At 37.4% G+C, this 15,547-nt stretch overlaps 1 pseudogene; it reads left to right on the forward strand.

The window, feature by feature from the left end:
• Positions 1-5,752: 5,752 nt before the first annotated feature.
• LOC112485513 lies at positions 5,753-15,136 on the forward strand (annotated as a pseudogene).
• The last annotated feature ends 411 nt before the right edge of the window (positions 15,137-15,547 follow it).

Consider the following 15,547-nt stretch of genomic DNA (forward strand, 5'->3'; position numbering starts at 1 on the left):
GGCCATACGTTTTCAAAAATTTTACAAAAGAAAGACACTTTCACTGAAATTGGTAATGACAGCTGTCTATTCCACTCCGACTCCCCGCCATCAAACTCGCTCTTGTGTCAGGTAGCACTGGAATGGCGAGGACATTTGGGGGATTCCAGCTAAGGGAAGTCGAGCTGATTGTACACTTACTTTGCGTTTAGTGTTCATAACAAGGTGCTCTTGTTGCAAGCCATCTCAAGGTAAGGAAGGCTTTTTCCTTTTCTTTCCTTTTTTTTTTTTTATGAGAATGGCACATTTGATAAAGTTTAACTGCGTAATTTTTATTGCCATTTAGAAAAACGTATCCATAAAACAAGTAAGGAATTACTGACTCCTAATTTGTGTGTATATGACAACATAGCCATAAAATATGTGAGGAATTACAGACTCCTAACTTGGGTGTATATGACAAGTATCTTCTTTATCATTTTTAAATTACTTTCAAAATAACTAATAAATTTAGATGAAAATAATAAAATATGAAATACAAGCAATAAAGATAAGGAATTAAACCAATAAAATTTATTCTGACACTGAAAAGCAAATTGTAACAGAAATATTTCAGATCATGCCAAATGAAATGATTAAGAGGAAGAAATAAATTTAGAATAGAAATAATGAATAGGCTCTTAGATATTTTGATAATCTAATTAATGAAGAGGAGTGAGTTATATGAACACATTGGGAAAAGATTTGTTTCTTGCTAATTCGACTTGAAATATTCAAATCAACAAAGATGATGGGTAACTCTTAATACTCCACTGCAGAAAGAACATCAATGACAAATTGCTCAATGTGTATCATAAACTCTACTGATACTGAAGATTACACTGAACAAGAAAATTTTAAATGTCCTGAAACCTTACAACTTGCATTTGGAAGAAATTTAATAGAGGTTTCCCCAAATTTGACAACAGACTTAAATTGTTACATAGCATTTAAATAATGAATTGTGAAGCTTTTCTAAAAAGAAAATTTTTCTTAAAAACTTTTCTAAAAAATAATTGTTAAAAATCAATTTTTGATTACCATGCCAAAAAAAATTAAAAACATTGAATTATCGACTTAGACTCTCTATAGGAGCTATAAAATCATATGAAAACATGATTAAAAAGCACACAGCTGAAAAATGAAGGAAAGAAAATATTCTAGTGGTGTAGCAGGCAGATAATTAATAAAAATAAAATACTGTTTTTCTCAATTTTAGGATATTTGAGGTATATGTCAGAATTTTTAAATATGTAATTTGTTGCATTTTATTTTCTCATTTTTAAATATTCACTTTTGTTCCTAATTTTTGTGCTGATCATTTTGTGTTGTTTTTCTAAAAGAAGATCCATCCCTAAAATTGTATAAGCCTGAAATCTTTCCCTGAGTTTGGACATTACTCCAAGATATGCCTTCCTCTTCTTAGTTTATATATCCTTCGATGCTCAGCCCAAATGCTACCTCTATCTCATAGTTCTTTGTGTTGATATCTGTTTTCACAAAGAAAAAAAGAAACTAAATGTTTTAAGCAACTACCTTGTGCTGGACATCACATGAGGAGCTTTATGACATTACCTCATTGAATCACATATATTTCTTGAAGGCGGGGAGATTGTGTTCCATTATATTTCCCTAAACCAAAAATAGCGTTCTCTACGAATACTATGATGCTAATTACATATCTTAACAAATCCTGCTTAAGTGTGCTGGTTAAAGATAACATTTAACCCTTCAGATGATGCATTATAAACAGACATAGCTCCCCAAAATGCAGCTTCAGGTTAACAGTGGGTTCTTTGTCCACTGAGACAGTTCTTCCAAATGTTACAGTTGTATGGACAAACTGTTCACCTCTAACCCAAGACAATCTCATGCCTGTAATTGCATTTAAACCCTTGGGACTTTGGTACACTTTGTTTTCTGTACCTCGCCCTACCTGAATATATTCCCTTCCAGCTCATCTAGTCAATTCTTAACATCCCCACTGAGAATGACACCCAAATCCTCAGGGATTAAGCAAACACTGCCCTTGGCTTTCAGCATTACATTGTTAATCCATTAGGATTTACAAAAGTACAATTTAAAAAACAAGGACATAATTCCATTGCCCATAATTTCGGATGGCAAAATCAGATCAATTAAGGCTGCCAACATATGACATAATTAACACACCCTTGTATGGAGGGTATTACAGCACATATGGTATGATATGTAAAACCAAACAATGTTTTTTATAGTGTGTGAATATAGATATAATAAAGTTAAAGATCAAATAGAGATATCTTCCTTAGTTCTTCTTTGGGCTGCATTTTTAGCATGACCCTGACTGTATTAAGTGTCAATTTCATATATGATGGTGAAATTGTCTATTGAAATAGAAAGTTATAACCAGCATTTTTTACTTTATATGTCAGGTCCTTAATAGTTTCCTAAATAACAAGGAACACTCTTAGTCAGTTGGCATTTTCCAGTGTTTTAATTGCCTGCTGTGATATAATTATTGTGACATTTTGGGATGTTTTTAACATCCTGAATTAAATATTCTGACATCCCACAGAGCACTTCATGAAAACAGTCAAACTGTATTCAAGTCATTAGCAGTCTACAGCTGTCTTTTAATATTAAAATTATTTTCAACACAAAACACAGATGAAAATTATTTAGTAACTTTGAGCTGGGGTTCGATTTGAGTATTATATTACCTTAATTTGTCAGGTAAGAAAGATCAGGGTGACTCTCAGATTCTTCCATTAAACTTTACTGAAGCACCAAGTGAATTAAGGCTACCTCACGATAAAAGATAATGAACAAAATGTACTGATTTCAAAAGTGCGATTAGCCACGGATTACACAGCCACAAATTCTACATTAAGGATAATCAACAGAACACCACATCTCTTTATAGTCCTAGAAAGCTGGCTTGTTTTATTTTATTCACATATTTATTTATCTATCCATCTACCTGTTTATTTGTTTCATATGATATGTTCAAAGAAAAAGATACTTTCGATAATCGATATATTTAACAAACCCTATACTATACCTCTCGTGGCAAATTCCTAATGGATTTCAAAAGGGATAGCCTGACTGGATGGACCATTGATGAGCACAGGGATAAGTCACCATCTTATCTTCACTTGGATATCTTATAAGCATCTCACACTTGGCACATCTGAAACCTTCTCCTTGATTCCCTTGCCTTCTCCACCCACAGCCTCCCCATCTCAGAAAATGCTAACTCCATGCTTCCAGTTGCTCGGGCCCACAACTGGGTATTATCACTGATGCTTTTCTTGATCTCACACATAAAAACCCAAATCATCAGAAAATTCCATTGGTTAACATTCAAAATACATCCAAAATCCAACACTTCCCACCACCAATTCCTCTGCCTTTTAGTTCAAGCCACTACCACTTTTCCTATACTGTGTTAAAAAAAATAATAAAAAAATAAAAATAAAAACCATGTTAACTCTCATAAGCATACAACTCAGTAGTATTAAGTTTATTCACAATATTGTGCAACCATCATCACTATTCACTATCCATTTCTAGAACTTCTTTATCATTCCCAAAAAGAAACTTTGTACCCATTTAAACAGTAACCCACCATTCCCCACCAACCCTTCATAACCACTGTTATTCCACTTTCTCTTCTAAGAATCTGATTCTCCTAGGTAGTTCATATAAATGAAATCATACAGTATTTGCCCTTTTATGTCTGGCTTATTTCATTCAGCATGTTTTAAAGGTTCATCCACATTGTAGCATGTATCAGAATTTCATTTTCCTTTCTAAGGCTAAATAACATTCCATTGTATGTCTGTCTATACCACCCTTGATGTACCAGTATCTGTCTGAGACCTGCTTTTGATCCTTTTGGGTATATATCTAAAAGTGGAATTGCCGGATCATATGGTTAATTCATTTCTGTTCCTCAAACCTTGCACATTTCTGCCTCAAGATCTTTCCACTGACTGTTTCCTCAGCCTAGGTAACCGATGACCACATAGGCCCTGCCATCATTTCTTCAAAGTCTCTGCTCAGATATAAACTTACCAGAATTGCCTTCTTTATCTCCCTAATATAGCCCACAAATGTGTGGATACACACACGCGCGCACACACATACCAATCATACTCTATCTTCTTAACCTACATTTTTCCATAAACTTTATTATATCTGACACATATATACATTGGTCTATTTATTGACTGCTATTTGCTCACTAGAATGTAAAATTCCCAAGGCCAGGGGTATCATACAGTTTGTTGTTGTGTTCTAAGAGCCTACATGGATGCTGTGCAGAGATGGGCGCTGTGGCTGATAACTGTGGCTGATGCTTCTGTGCTCATTGCCCTTCCTTCTGCTGTGAAAAGAGGTTCTGTGTTATATTTGAAGGGTCCTGAATATCAGGGATCCTGGCCATTTGCAATCAATAATGGTCTCACTGGCAACTCTGATCCTCCTAACCATCTCAACTGTCCTTTCTTTGGGAATAATGGGAAAGAGCAACAGGACAATTTTTTTCAATAACTTATTTTTTCCTCATTATAGAAGTAACACAGTATTTTCCTTCTAGAGAATGTAAGGAATCTAGATAAGCACAAAGAAGGAATTAAAAATCACCCATTATACTCTAATCAAAAGGGAATGATTCTTAATGTTTTCATGCATATCCTTCCAGTCTTTTTTCTATTCAGTCAATTTTTTTCTAATAACAGAATCAAAAATACATATTTTTGTACCCTGCTTTTTTCACTAGATGTTATATATCATAAGCGGCTTAGTCCCTAAATGTTCTTCTGCAACATCGTTTTGAATAACTGAGAAATATCCACTGAATGGAAGTACCATAGTTTAACTCTGTATATTGGGCATTTAAATTGTTTCCAATTTTCCTATATTATCAGCAGTGTGACATCTTTAAAGTTAAATCTTATGGTATGTTCTGAAAATGTCCTTATGATAAATTCCCAGAAGTAGACTTTTGAGGTCGATGGCTATGCAGAGTTTTAAAGATTTTCATATGTACTACCAATTTATACTCTCTCAGGCAGGGCAAGAGAATACATGTTTTAGGAGTATCTGGGAATTGCTGTTGTCACCTACAGCTACCATAGTTCTCAGTGGACTAAACAGGACCTACCTCAGAAGTAGGTTCATGTGGATGGATTGGGAGGAGCATAAGCAAAGGAGGTTAGATTAGAGGAAAAGAGCACTAATGGGAACTGGGGGTGGAGAATATAAAAACAGACTTTTCCTTCTTCAGAGTCTTTGCCCTGGACTGACCGAGGTGGGAAACAAGTACTGCAGGAGCAGCATAAATGTATTTTAAGTATTTTTTACTACATTATTTTGCCTTCAAAAAAATAACAGTAATTTTGATACAAGCAATACATTGATTATGCTTAGTTTTTCTGAGCCTTGGTTGAACACTTTGTGACACAGCAATTCAAAGACTGCTTCTGAGTTCAGTTTATTTCAGTGTTTGGTTTTAAAGGATTTATAGCTGTTTTTATCACTAAGAAATAGAACTTGCAACGGCACCCTAAACACAATAAAAAAACTAACGAGACTAAGTTTAGTAATAACAGTCATAAGATTCGTATTTCAATTCATTTGTAATTGTGTCAAGTGTTTTTGGCCAACTTCTGGCCAGATTAAATCACCGTTTTGTATTGTAATGTGACTGACAGAGAACTTGTACTGGAAAGTAAGGGGGGCAGGGACGATGGCGGATGCGCCTCATGGCTGTACCCTTAGGGGCTGGCTCAGCTCCTTACATGTAGGAGGCACTCGGTAAATACTCGTCCAAGAACAACATAGTTTCATGTAGTCCTCATTACAATCTTATAAAGTAACCAAGATCATTCGCACTGCGTAGGTAAAGAAACTAGAAGGTATGTAACTTGCCCAAGATCAATTACAAGATGATTTTAAAAGCGTAAATAGAATAATGCACTGAGCAATTTAGAATGCTTGCTTAATCAAATCTGAGTAATGATTAATGATACTTATTGTCACTAATATTATTCAACTTTTAAACAAGTCTTCAAAACAAACAAAAAAAAATGAAAGCAGTTAGTCAGCCTAAGAAAACAGTTAGAATCGTGCATCTAATTTCTAACTCGAAAGAAAAAATGCTTGTGAGGTATAAATTAACATATATTAAATTACTCCCTTCCAGCAAAGCCTAACCTATGGCCAGTCTATTATTTGTACACACCATATAAAGATCACTGATAAAAGGAATCCCTGGCTTTTCCCACTTCTGTAATCAGTCACCGAATACTGAATGAACTGCTATGAATCAAAAACTCACTAGATACTACATAGATAGCAGTGGGTAGTGTCGTAGATAGTGCCACAACTAACATGCAATTTTTAAACGTTTGTTAAGTCGATATAGGAATGAGCCAAAACTTGAGTCTTGACACGAACTTACTCTTTCATGGTACTATTTCCCACACCACCAGTACTAGGCACCCTAACACTTCCAGCCTTTGAAATAAGATAAGAATATATAATAGACACAAGGGTCTTTTCTAATAAACATATAAACAACTAACCAATAACCCAATTTTAAAAACTAACCAATAAAAGCGATGGACATTATTCAACAACTACCTCGTGAATACCTGCTATGTGCCACATAGTGTTGATGATTCCACACTTGTGTAGTTCTTTAGAGTTTACACAATGTTGATATTCGCCTTTCCTGGTCTTTATCTGCAGTGAATCCTAACACTCCAACATGTGGCCTCATAGCCACTTAGTTTCTGACCCATCCCCTCTAAGACTCAACAACCAGCACAGCAATAATAGATTAGCCCTACGAGTTCAGCGTGCTAAAATAAGCCCTGTACTCTCATAAGCCCACCAAGCCATGGCATTCTCCTAACACTTTTTGGAGTAACCATGCGACTGGTTCTGCCACATGTCCTGAATAGGACTCAAGTTCTTTCACTAGACCTGGAGCCCTGCCCAAACCCCACCCAAACTGAGCTTTAATGACTATACTAACATTTGCTGGTCCCTTGTCAATGAGGCTCAGACCAGATCTGTGAAAATTCCCCTTAATGCAGACCAGAGCCAGCCTAATCAAGTCACCAGTCCAGCTGGTCATCTGCAAGATTAGGTGTCAGGCTTGATCAGACTCTGTGGCACACCAAGGTTACCAGAGTGATGGAGGAAAAAAAAGCCAAGTATCAATGCACTGAGGCCAAATCTTGCAGCTGGCCCAAGGATGTAGCTTACAACCAACAACAGTAAAAGATACAAGAAGATCGGGAACTCAGTAAATGTAGAAAAATAGTCTGAGTCAAAACTGAAGTGGATAAGAAGCAAAAGATGCCAAGGATTAATTCTGAGAGCCCATTCCTATTAGCACTGAGTTAGCCAATGGTTGGGTTCAAGGCACAGGCAAATGGGAATGCTGTCACTTAAAACCAAAAGAAAATTAAGACAAGTCCTCATAACAACATAAAGCATATTATTCCCATTTTACAAATAGGAAATTAATGCCTGAAAGCTCAAGTATTTTGCCTGAAGGACCGTGGTCAAGGGGGAAGATGCGCCCAGCACCACACATAATGTCTGACTCCTAATAAGCACTTTATACATGTTTGCTGACTGGATGTAGGCATAAGCCAAAACTTGAACCAAATTCTATGATGCATATTTTACATTCAACTCTTGAACCTCACTATTTATAAGATTTTACATAAACTAGGTCTTTAATGCTATTATCTACCACACCACCCTTCCTCCATTAGTGCTAAAGAAAAGTCAAATAATTCACAGTTGGAGTCAGGTGGTCAAGTCAGCTTTGCAGAAGCAAGTTTTAAAGGAGAAATGTGAACCTACAGAAAGGTCTGCTCTAACAGTGGCAATAAATGAAAATGTGAACATGGTAGCCATCTATTTGCATGTTGACACCAAATTCGCCTGGCTGAAGACGCATTCTAGTTTATTTCTGTACCCCTGAAACAAAATCACAGTGGACACAATAGCGCTAACTTAAATGACATCCTGAAATGACAACTTCTGTGTAAAATACTCCTCTCTCAGATCTCCTCTCTCTATATGCTATCTGGTCAAAGCCAGGGGTGGAGAGTATCTATATGTTAATGTGTTGAATATATAAATAGTAAACATTTGTTCTGAATTCTATTTTAAATTAGTAATGAAACTTTCTGATCGAGAGCTCACTGGAAACCTTTGTTTGTGGATAATGTTGGTTAATCACTGAACCACCAATGAACTTATCAAGCACTATATAGAACAAGCAGGTGACTGCAGTTTACCCGTTATGCCTCTGTGTTACTTAGCTAATAGCATAGATCTGAGAGCACATTCCTATAAATGGCAGAATAAAATATACAAAATAACAATAAAACAAGCCAAAAATCTCAACAGATGGAGACATGAAAGGTTAAGGCTGACATTTCTTCTTTAAAGTAAGTCACTATGATGGGAAGAAGGAAGAAAAATGTCAAACAGAAGGGAGGTAAAACAAAATTCACCACAGTAGCTGGCTTATGTCAAAATCTCAAAGGTGACTAGAAAGGCCTTTCGAGTCTAAATAAAGATGGGCAAATACCAATAATTATGCCTCCTATTTATCACCTTTCAGAGCGGGAGACATTTTACAAACTTTAACTCATTAATCCTCACAACATGACTGTGAGTCAAGTGGATGACAACTGGATCACCTTGTTTTACAGAAAAATGATGAGACCCAGGGGATAGGATGAGTGGCAGCATTGCTGCACGATGCCTGTGGGGCGGCCGGGGAAGAGACCCAAACAGTAGGTAACAATTCTAAAATCCAGACACTAAACCACAGAAACTCAGGCCCCGCAAAAGAAATTAATTATAGCACCATCTAAAATCCTAAGATTGGAAAGTCATTCTCTTCTAATTAGCTGCCAGGATATAATTCCCTGGTCTGTTCCTTCTAGGCGTCAATGAGAATTTTTTTAATTTTTAGGAGTATCTTGATGCTGTCAGTGCTAATAAACATGGAGCCAGAGCTTTAAGATCATATGTCATTAGATGCTGAAGATGAGGTCAATGTATTACTCTATACCTATATTACTCTCAAGTAGTCTGCATTATTGTTCAAAATGTTTTCTTTTACTTCTTGAAGAAGACCAAAATCAGGCTTGGTCTTGGGATTTGTGTTGCCTTTCTCCTTGAGAAGATAAAATATTCCTACCCTGTTGAGGTCAGGCTGGACCATATAACTGCCTTTGGCCAATAAAATGTGAGCAAAAGTCACATCAGTCACTTTTGAAAAGAAGTTTTAAGAATTAAAACACACAGTTAGCCATGTGTATTTCTCCTCTGCCGTGAAACTTGCAAATTGCAGAAACAGACTGCTCCATCAATTCACCCCAAGTCACACAGTTGGAAATGGAGCTGTGATCTGAATCCAGGCATTTGAGCTCCAGAACCTTTTTTCTTAACCATTATTCCGTACTTTCACCAGCGTAATAGTGTGGCCTAAAAGAGCCAGGGTGACTTGTTCAGTAGAAACCTTGCAGTAAACAGCAATTTCTTTAGGCACTGGAGAGAATCCGCCTGAGGCTTAGAAAGGTAATAATTAAATGTTTTTATTTCCTGCATATATGTTTGAGGTGTTTATGCGAAAGGCATATTTTTAATGTTAGGCAGAAAACTATTTATACTTTAAAGAAAAAGTGATCGACTCTTCATCTAACAGGCTAATACTTGCCCTCAACTCCAGTTCTTCACTCCCAACAATAAGCTGGTCAACTGACAACTTCCTAGTTCCATCCCCCTTCAGTACTGCCTTTTGACAATAGCTATCCTTCCCAGTAACTGTTTTTCTTTATTCCTTGGTTTTTTCCTACTCTAGAAACGGAAATCCAAACTACAACTTTTGAATACAAGTTCCCATTCCAATCTGCCACTTCCCAGCCTTCCCTATCTCAGTAATCAGCACCTCCATTAACCCAGCTGCTCAGAAACCAAATTTGGAGCTATTCTTAACTCCTCTCTTTCACTTACACCCTTCGTTTAATTCACCAGCACATACCGTCACTGTATCTCCAAAATATATGCAAATATGTCCACTAGTTCATGCACATCCTACCACTCCCAAACGGAGCTTCAACACTCCCAGGACTATTGCAACAAACTCCTAATTTGTCTCCCTGCTTTCACTCTTGGCCTCCTACAAGTTGTTCTCCACCGAGCAGCCAGAGAGATCCTTCTAAAAGATAAATAGAATCACGCCACTCTCCTCCTTACCTTCCAAGAGCTTCCCATCTACTTATGGGTCAATGTTTAATAACCTATGTGAAATCACTGAACGCTGGGTTGGAAAGAGATGGTGATAGTCTGAAATCATGAGTAGTGGAAATAATAGGCTCCAGGACATGACTATCTCCCCTCACTGAGAAAAAAATCCAGAGTCTTTATTACGAATTCAAAGCCCTACATACTCTGCTCCTCCAAACTCAGATCCCAACTCCTCTTCCCCTTGCTCACTGTGCTCCAGCCACATGGGTCTCTTTGTCATTCCTCAAACATTCCAAGCACACACACATCTCAGTGAGGGTTCCCATCCTCACTTCATCCAAGTCTCCGCTCAAATGTTGCTTCCTCAATATCCTATACGATAAAGGAACCCTCCCTCTTCATCTCCTTGCCCTTGATAGTTTGTATCATTGTGTAACATACTACTATAATTTTCTTTATCTGTCTCTAAATCTACTGGGGATGTAAGCTTGCTATAAAGGACACTGCCTTAACTACTGCAATATCCCCAGCATCTAGAATAGTTTCTAGATCATTACAGATGCTCAGTAAGTACTTGCTGATTGAATGAATATATGAGTGAATAAAGCAACTAATGAATGAATGACTTAATAAACTTTTTAAAATAAAAGATAAGAATATGACTAGGAAAGACAGGAAAAGAGTAGGGGGCAAGGACCAAGCATCTGTCCTAACCGAATCTCTAAATAGCAGTGAGGCCCAAGTTATAACTGCCTTGGTCTGTCAAACGGCAGTGAGGGGCAGGGAGAGCGGGGGTGGGGAGTGGTGTGAATTAAATAAGAAGTGAAGACTGAATGCAAAAAGTCTGTGCAAAAGAAATTAGGCAAGGTTTAGTAACAAAGAGCTGGCAGTGGAGCTGTTTTAAAGAAAGAATGAAGTAAAGACAAAATAAACATAATCCTGGTCCTGTAAAGAAAGTCCATGAGTAGTGGTCAAGATAGTAAGACACTAATCCAAGTCCTGCCTCTTACATGCTAAGTGATCTCAGCCAAGAGATTTCACCCAGTTTTCTAATCTGTATTTTAAAATCAATAAAATTGGGGATGAGATGTCATGGTTTCTCAGACTCATTCTTATTGCTTGAGATCATGTGGTTGCAAGCAACAGAAACCAACTCTGGCTCTCTTAGGCAGTAGAGAAGTGTATAAAAGGGGTACTGGGTAGCTCTCAGAATCAAAGGGAGAGCTGGAGGACCAGGGCCAGGAAAGGATAGGAACTAAGGTCTGAGCATCACTGTAAGAACAGAGTAATAGTAGTACAAGTATTAGCAGCTACATTTATAAATTATACTATATTTAATATGTACCAGGCACATCCTAAACTCTTTAGATATTCTAACAATTTAATTCTCTTTAGATATTCTAACTATTTAATTCTCACAACAACTCCGTGAGTAAGGTGCTATTAAAGACTCCATTTTAGAGATAAGAGAGGTGAAATAACTTAGCTAGTAAGGAGTTTGAACCCAGACTCTTGAGTCTCTGCTCTTGGAAAGTCTGTGCTACGTTACCTTTTTGATGAGTAGTCACGTCAGGGCCCCAAATGACTTCAACCATTTTTCTGCCCTTGTGTTATTTCACCAGGATTCAAAGTCTCAGGAGAGGTGGCACAATTAGAATAGTGTGAGGACTGGTTTGAGTCTCATGCTCAGCATTTGGTTAAGGGAGGGCATGTCACTTTTCTGACACTATTCCCAAGACTGTACAGAAAAAAGCGAAAGCAACTCCCTTAAAGGAAGCAGGGTGGCGTCACCCAAAGCAAAGGGAATGGATCTTGTCCGGCCAGGTACAAAAGTCGCTAGCACACCATTTCATTTCATTTTTTAATTAAGGCTTGTAAGATTTCCAAGATCCCTCTCATTTCACTACGTGACTGTGATTTTCATACAATCTCTAGGAGTCAAGCAGGAGTTAGCACAGGACTCTAATATGCTTTATAAAAGAAAAAAGAGAGCATGAACAAAATTGAGAACTATTTCCTGACCTTTTAATGTATATCAGAGCGCTGTGCTAACAGCTTTACATATAATCTCATTTCATTCTCGCAAAGTTATGAAATAGGTATTTCACAGATGAAGACACTGAAGGTTATAAAGATGTAATGATTTGCCCAAGGTCACACAGCCAGTAGAGCCGAGACTTAAACCCCCATTTGTCAGATGAGAATTTTCGTTTTCTTAATTTACAAGATATTAAGATATGCTTGACTGTACAAAAATTGGAGTGGTCCTTTAAGCAATGGGAAAACAAGTCTAAGCATACATAATATGCAAACTGTTTTACAATATAAACCTGAGAAGATTCAATTAAACCATAATTGTGAAAATAACTTTAAAGCTAAAAGCATTAATTATATTGCATATATCGTTATAATTAGTACAAGAATATTAAAATCGCATATTGATTATGAAATGCATTGACCCAGTAAAGTAACCAAAAAGAATTGCTTTTATAATAAAGCTTCATAACCTCGAACTTTCTTTATAATCATGCACTTTAGGTGTTAACAACTCTGTGATATTCACTCCAGGAAAAGAGAAAGGAGAAAACAATTGAGAAAGATTGAAGGTTGATGGTGCCTTCCAGTCTCCCTTAAACCAAGTAGTTGTCCATTCACTTTAACCCTCTATTTTCCTTGAAAGAATATGATCAGTTCACTTGTAGAGAAGCTTTTGCAGGCAATTACAGTTTACAATTATTTCAAATAATTGTTTTATGAAGGGGGCAATACCGCAGGGAAATTTCTTCTCAAAATATGGAGCAGGAAGATCAAAAAGAAAGATGTAAATACATAAATCTATAACTGGTCATACAGAATCACACATTTATCTACTTATGACTATTTGGTGGGAGGGTGGTTATATCTACATATACAGTACATATCTACACAACATTCAGAAATATAAATATGCAGGCTAGGACTTTTAGCGACAGACAGAAACTGCAGGTAATCCAGGGTAAGTCATTAACTAATTACATGACTCTGGGCAAGTCACTTGATTTCCCTTTGCCCTTTGGTCCACCCCCCAATTGGGCACTACACAGAAACTCCCTGAAAACCAGATGTTACATCAAAGCCAATATTTCCTGGAGGCCAGCCTTGCTGACTTCTTTGAAAAGCACTAAATTTAGAAGTAGCGTGCAAATAACACTGCTCAGATTAAACTCGCTTATTAGTGGTCCAGATGATAATCAAAGGCAAACAGATGGTCGCTTAATGAATGTTATTGGAAGGAAGGCATCTTTAAATATAGCAGTTGTGTGAAAAGTTTGCTTTTTTCTTACGAGTTATTTTGATAATCATGTTAGAATGTTGGCATCTTTTTCCAGAATATAACCTTGTGGAGCCTCATAGACATCTTGAGCCAGATCAAAGCTCTGGAGAGCCAACGAAAGGTTTCTCCAAGTCTAATAAGCAAAATTATACAGTTAAAATGGAGATCAAAAGCCTTAACAGAAAGCATATAGTTATCGAGAGCCAGAATGAATATCTTAAGGAATCAGAGATATCAAGCATACCTTGCTTTTTAGAAACCTGACATGTAAAACCAAATCAATACCAATGCCAGAAAAGGGAATGGATATTTCTTTTACAAAAGATTTATAATAGGATTCCTATGACCCAAAATACCCTAACATGTTTTTAAAATTATTTGATTCTTTTTAAAGAAACATGCCATCCATCCTCCTTGTTCAGCAAAGATGTGGTTGGTTAGTGACTATATCTCATTCCCTTCCATACAGAGAAAAGAATTACAAATTACATCCTAAAATAAGTAAGATAGTTTTCCACATGACCACTGGAGACTCTGAACCAGCGTCAACCTATTGATGTTAATGAATGTTATAACACAACTAATATTAACTGAATATTTAGACAAGTCTAACTGTAAAAGATATTTGTCAAAACAAAACAAAACTATACACACTTACCAGTTTTCCTGGAGTACAACTGGGGTTGATAGAGGCACAGCTCTACAAGGTTATGTATCATTCGAGGTTCATTCAGGATACAGAAACCACACTAGTTAATTGAGAGAAATGAATAACATGAAGTATTTTTAACTAAATACAAAGTTATTAAGTAGGTAACTGAAGGAGTAAAAACAGAACTCCTAGCAGTGGTGGGCTGCTGTGTTTCAACCAGCCTTGCGGTTGAAGAAAACTGAGTTACAGCATCTGCCAATTTCCATGGTGTATATATTCCCACCATGGCTGCTTTCTAGTTACCAACAGTTTAACAACTGACTTGCAAAATTTCTGAAAATTTAACAATCATCTCTCAAAAGCCAACATGGGCTGGCTCTAGCACAGAGATAGCAACCGCAGGAAACAGCTAACACCCCTAGGACTTAGGAACAAAGAGAAGAGGCTGAAATTAATCAAAACTTAGAAGCTTGGAGGAGGAGCCCCAGAAGAGCTGAAACAGAGATCTAAGGAGGGTGTGCTGCTCAGCTGGTGTTGGTGAGGGGAAAAGCGGTCCATGGGCCTGCGACACTTCTAAAAGGTGTGGGACAGCTCCCGCCAGAGTCTGAGCCTCGCCAGCCCCTCGCCAGCCCCTTTGCAGGAGGCAAGCCCCTGGCTCCAAGGTAAACTACGTGCCACCGAAAGGCCGTAGTCAAAAACGCAGATATGTTAGCGGTCCAACAGGACTCCCACGGAGTGTGCTATTCAGGCGTTGGAGGAATATAACATAGGGGAGGATATTGCGGCCCATATTGAGGAACTTCGGTAGTCACGTGACACATGAAACCAAACACTTCAACTATGTGGGCCAAGAGGCCCTTCTTCAGTTCAAATCTGGTTGAAAGGATGGACTATGCCACACACCCAGCGATCCATCCAGACACGATGACTTGCAGCCTAAATTCCAAACACCAGAGACTGAAATCTTCAGCCTTTCTCAGGAATCACCTCGACCTTTGAACCTTCGTTGTGTTCCTACAGGGCATTCTCTGTACTAATTTGTTGTGGTCATAAAATAATTAGAAAACAGCTATATTTGTATTTATTTTCTATTGCATACCTCTCTGTTCCATGTTTTTTTCTCCTCGAAATGCATTCCTTTCAAAAAATAATCTGTTGAAGTGTGAAAAATAAATAAAGACATTAATAAAAGGTAGGTGAGGCTGGTGCCGGCGACTCAGAAGCGGGAGCACAAAATTGAAGTGTCTGAGAATCTGCGAACCGGATGCAGTTCTGACTACGAGACAACAGCC

Source organism: Pteropus alecto, unplaced genomic scaffold, assembly GCF_000325575.1.
Source record: "Pteropus alecto unplaced genomic scaffold, ASM32557v1 scaffold5, whole genome shotgun sequence".
Lineage (NCBI taxonomy): Eukaryota > Metazoa > Chordata > Mammalia > Chiroptera > Pteropodidae > Pteropus > Pteropus alecto.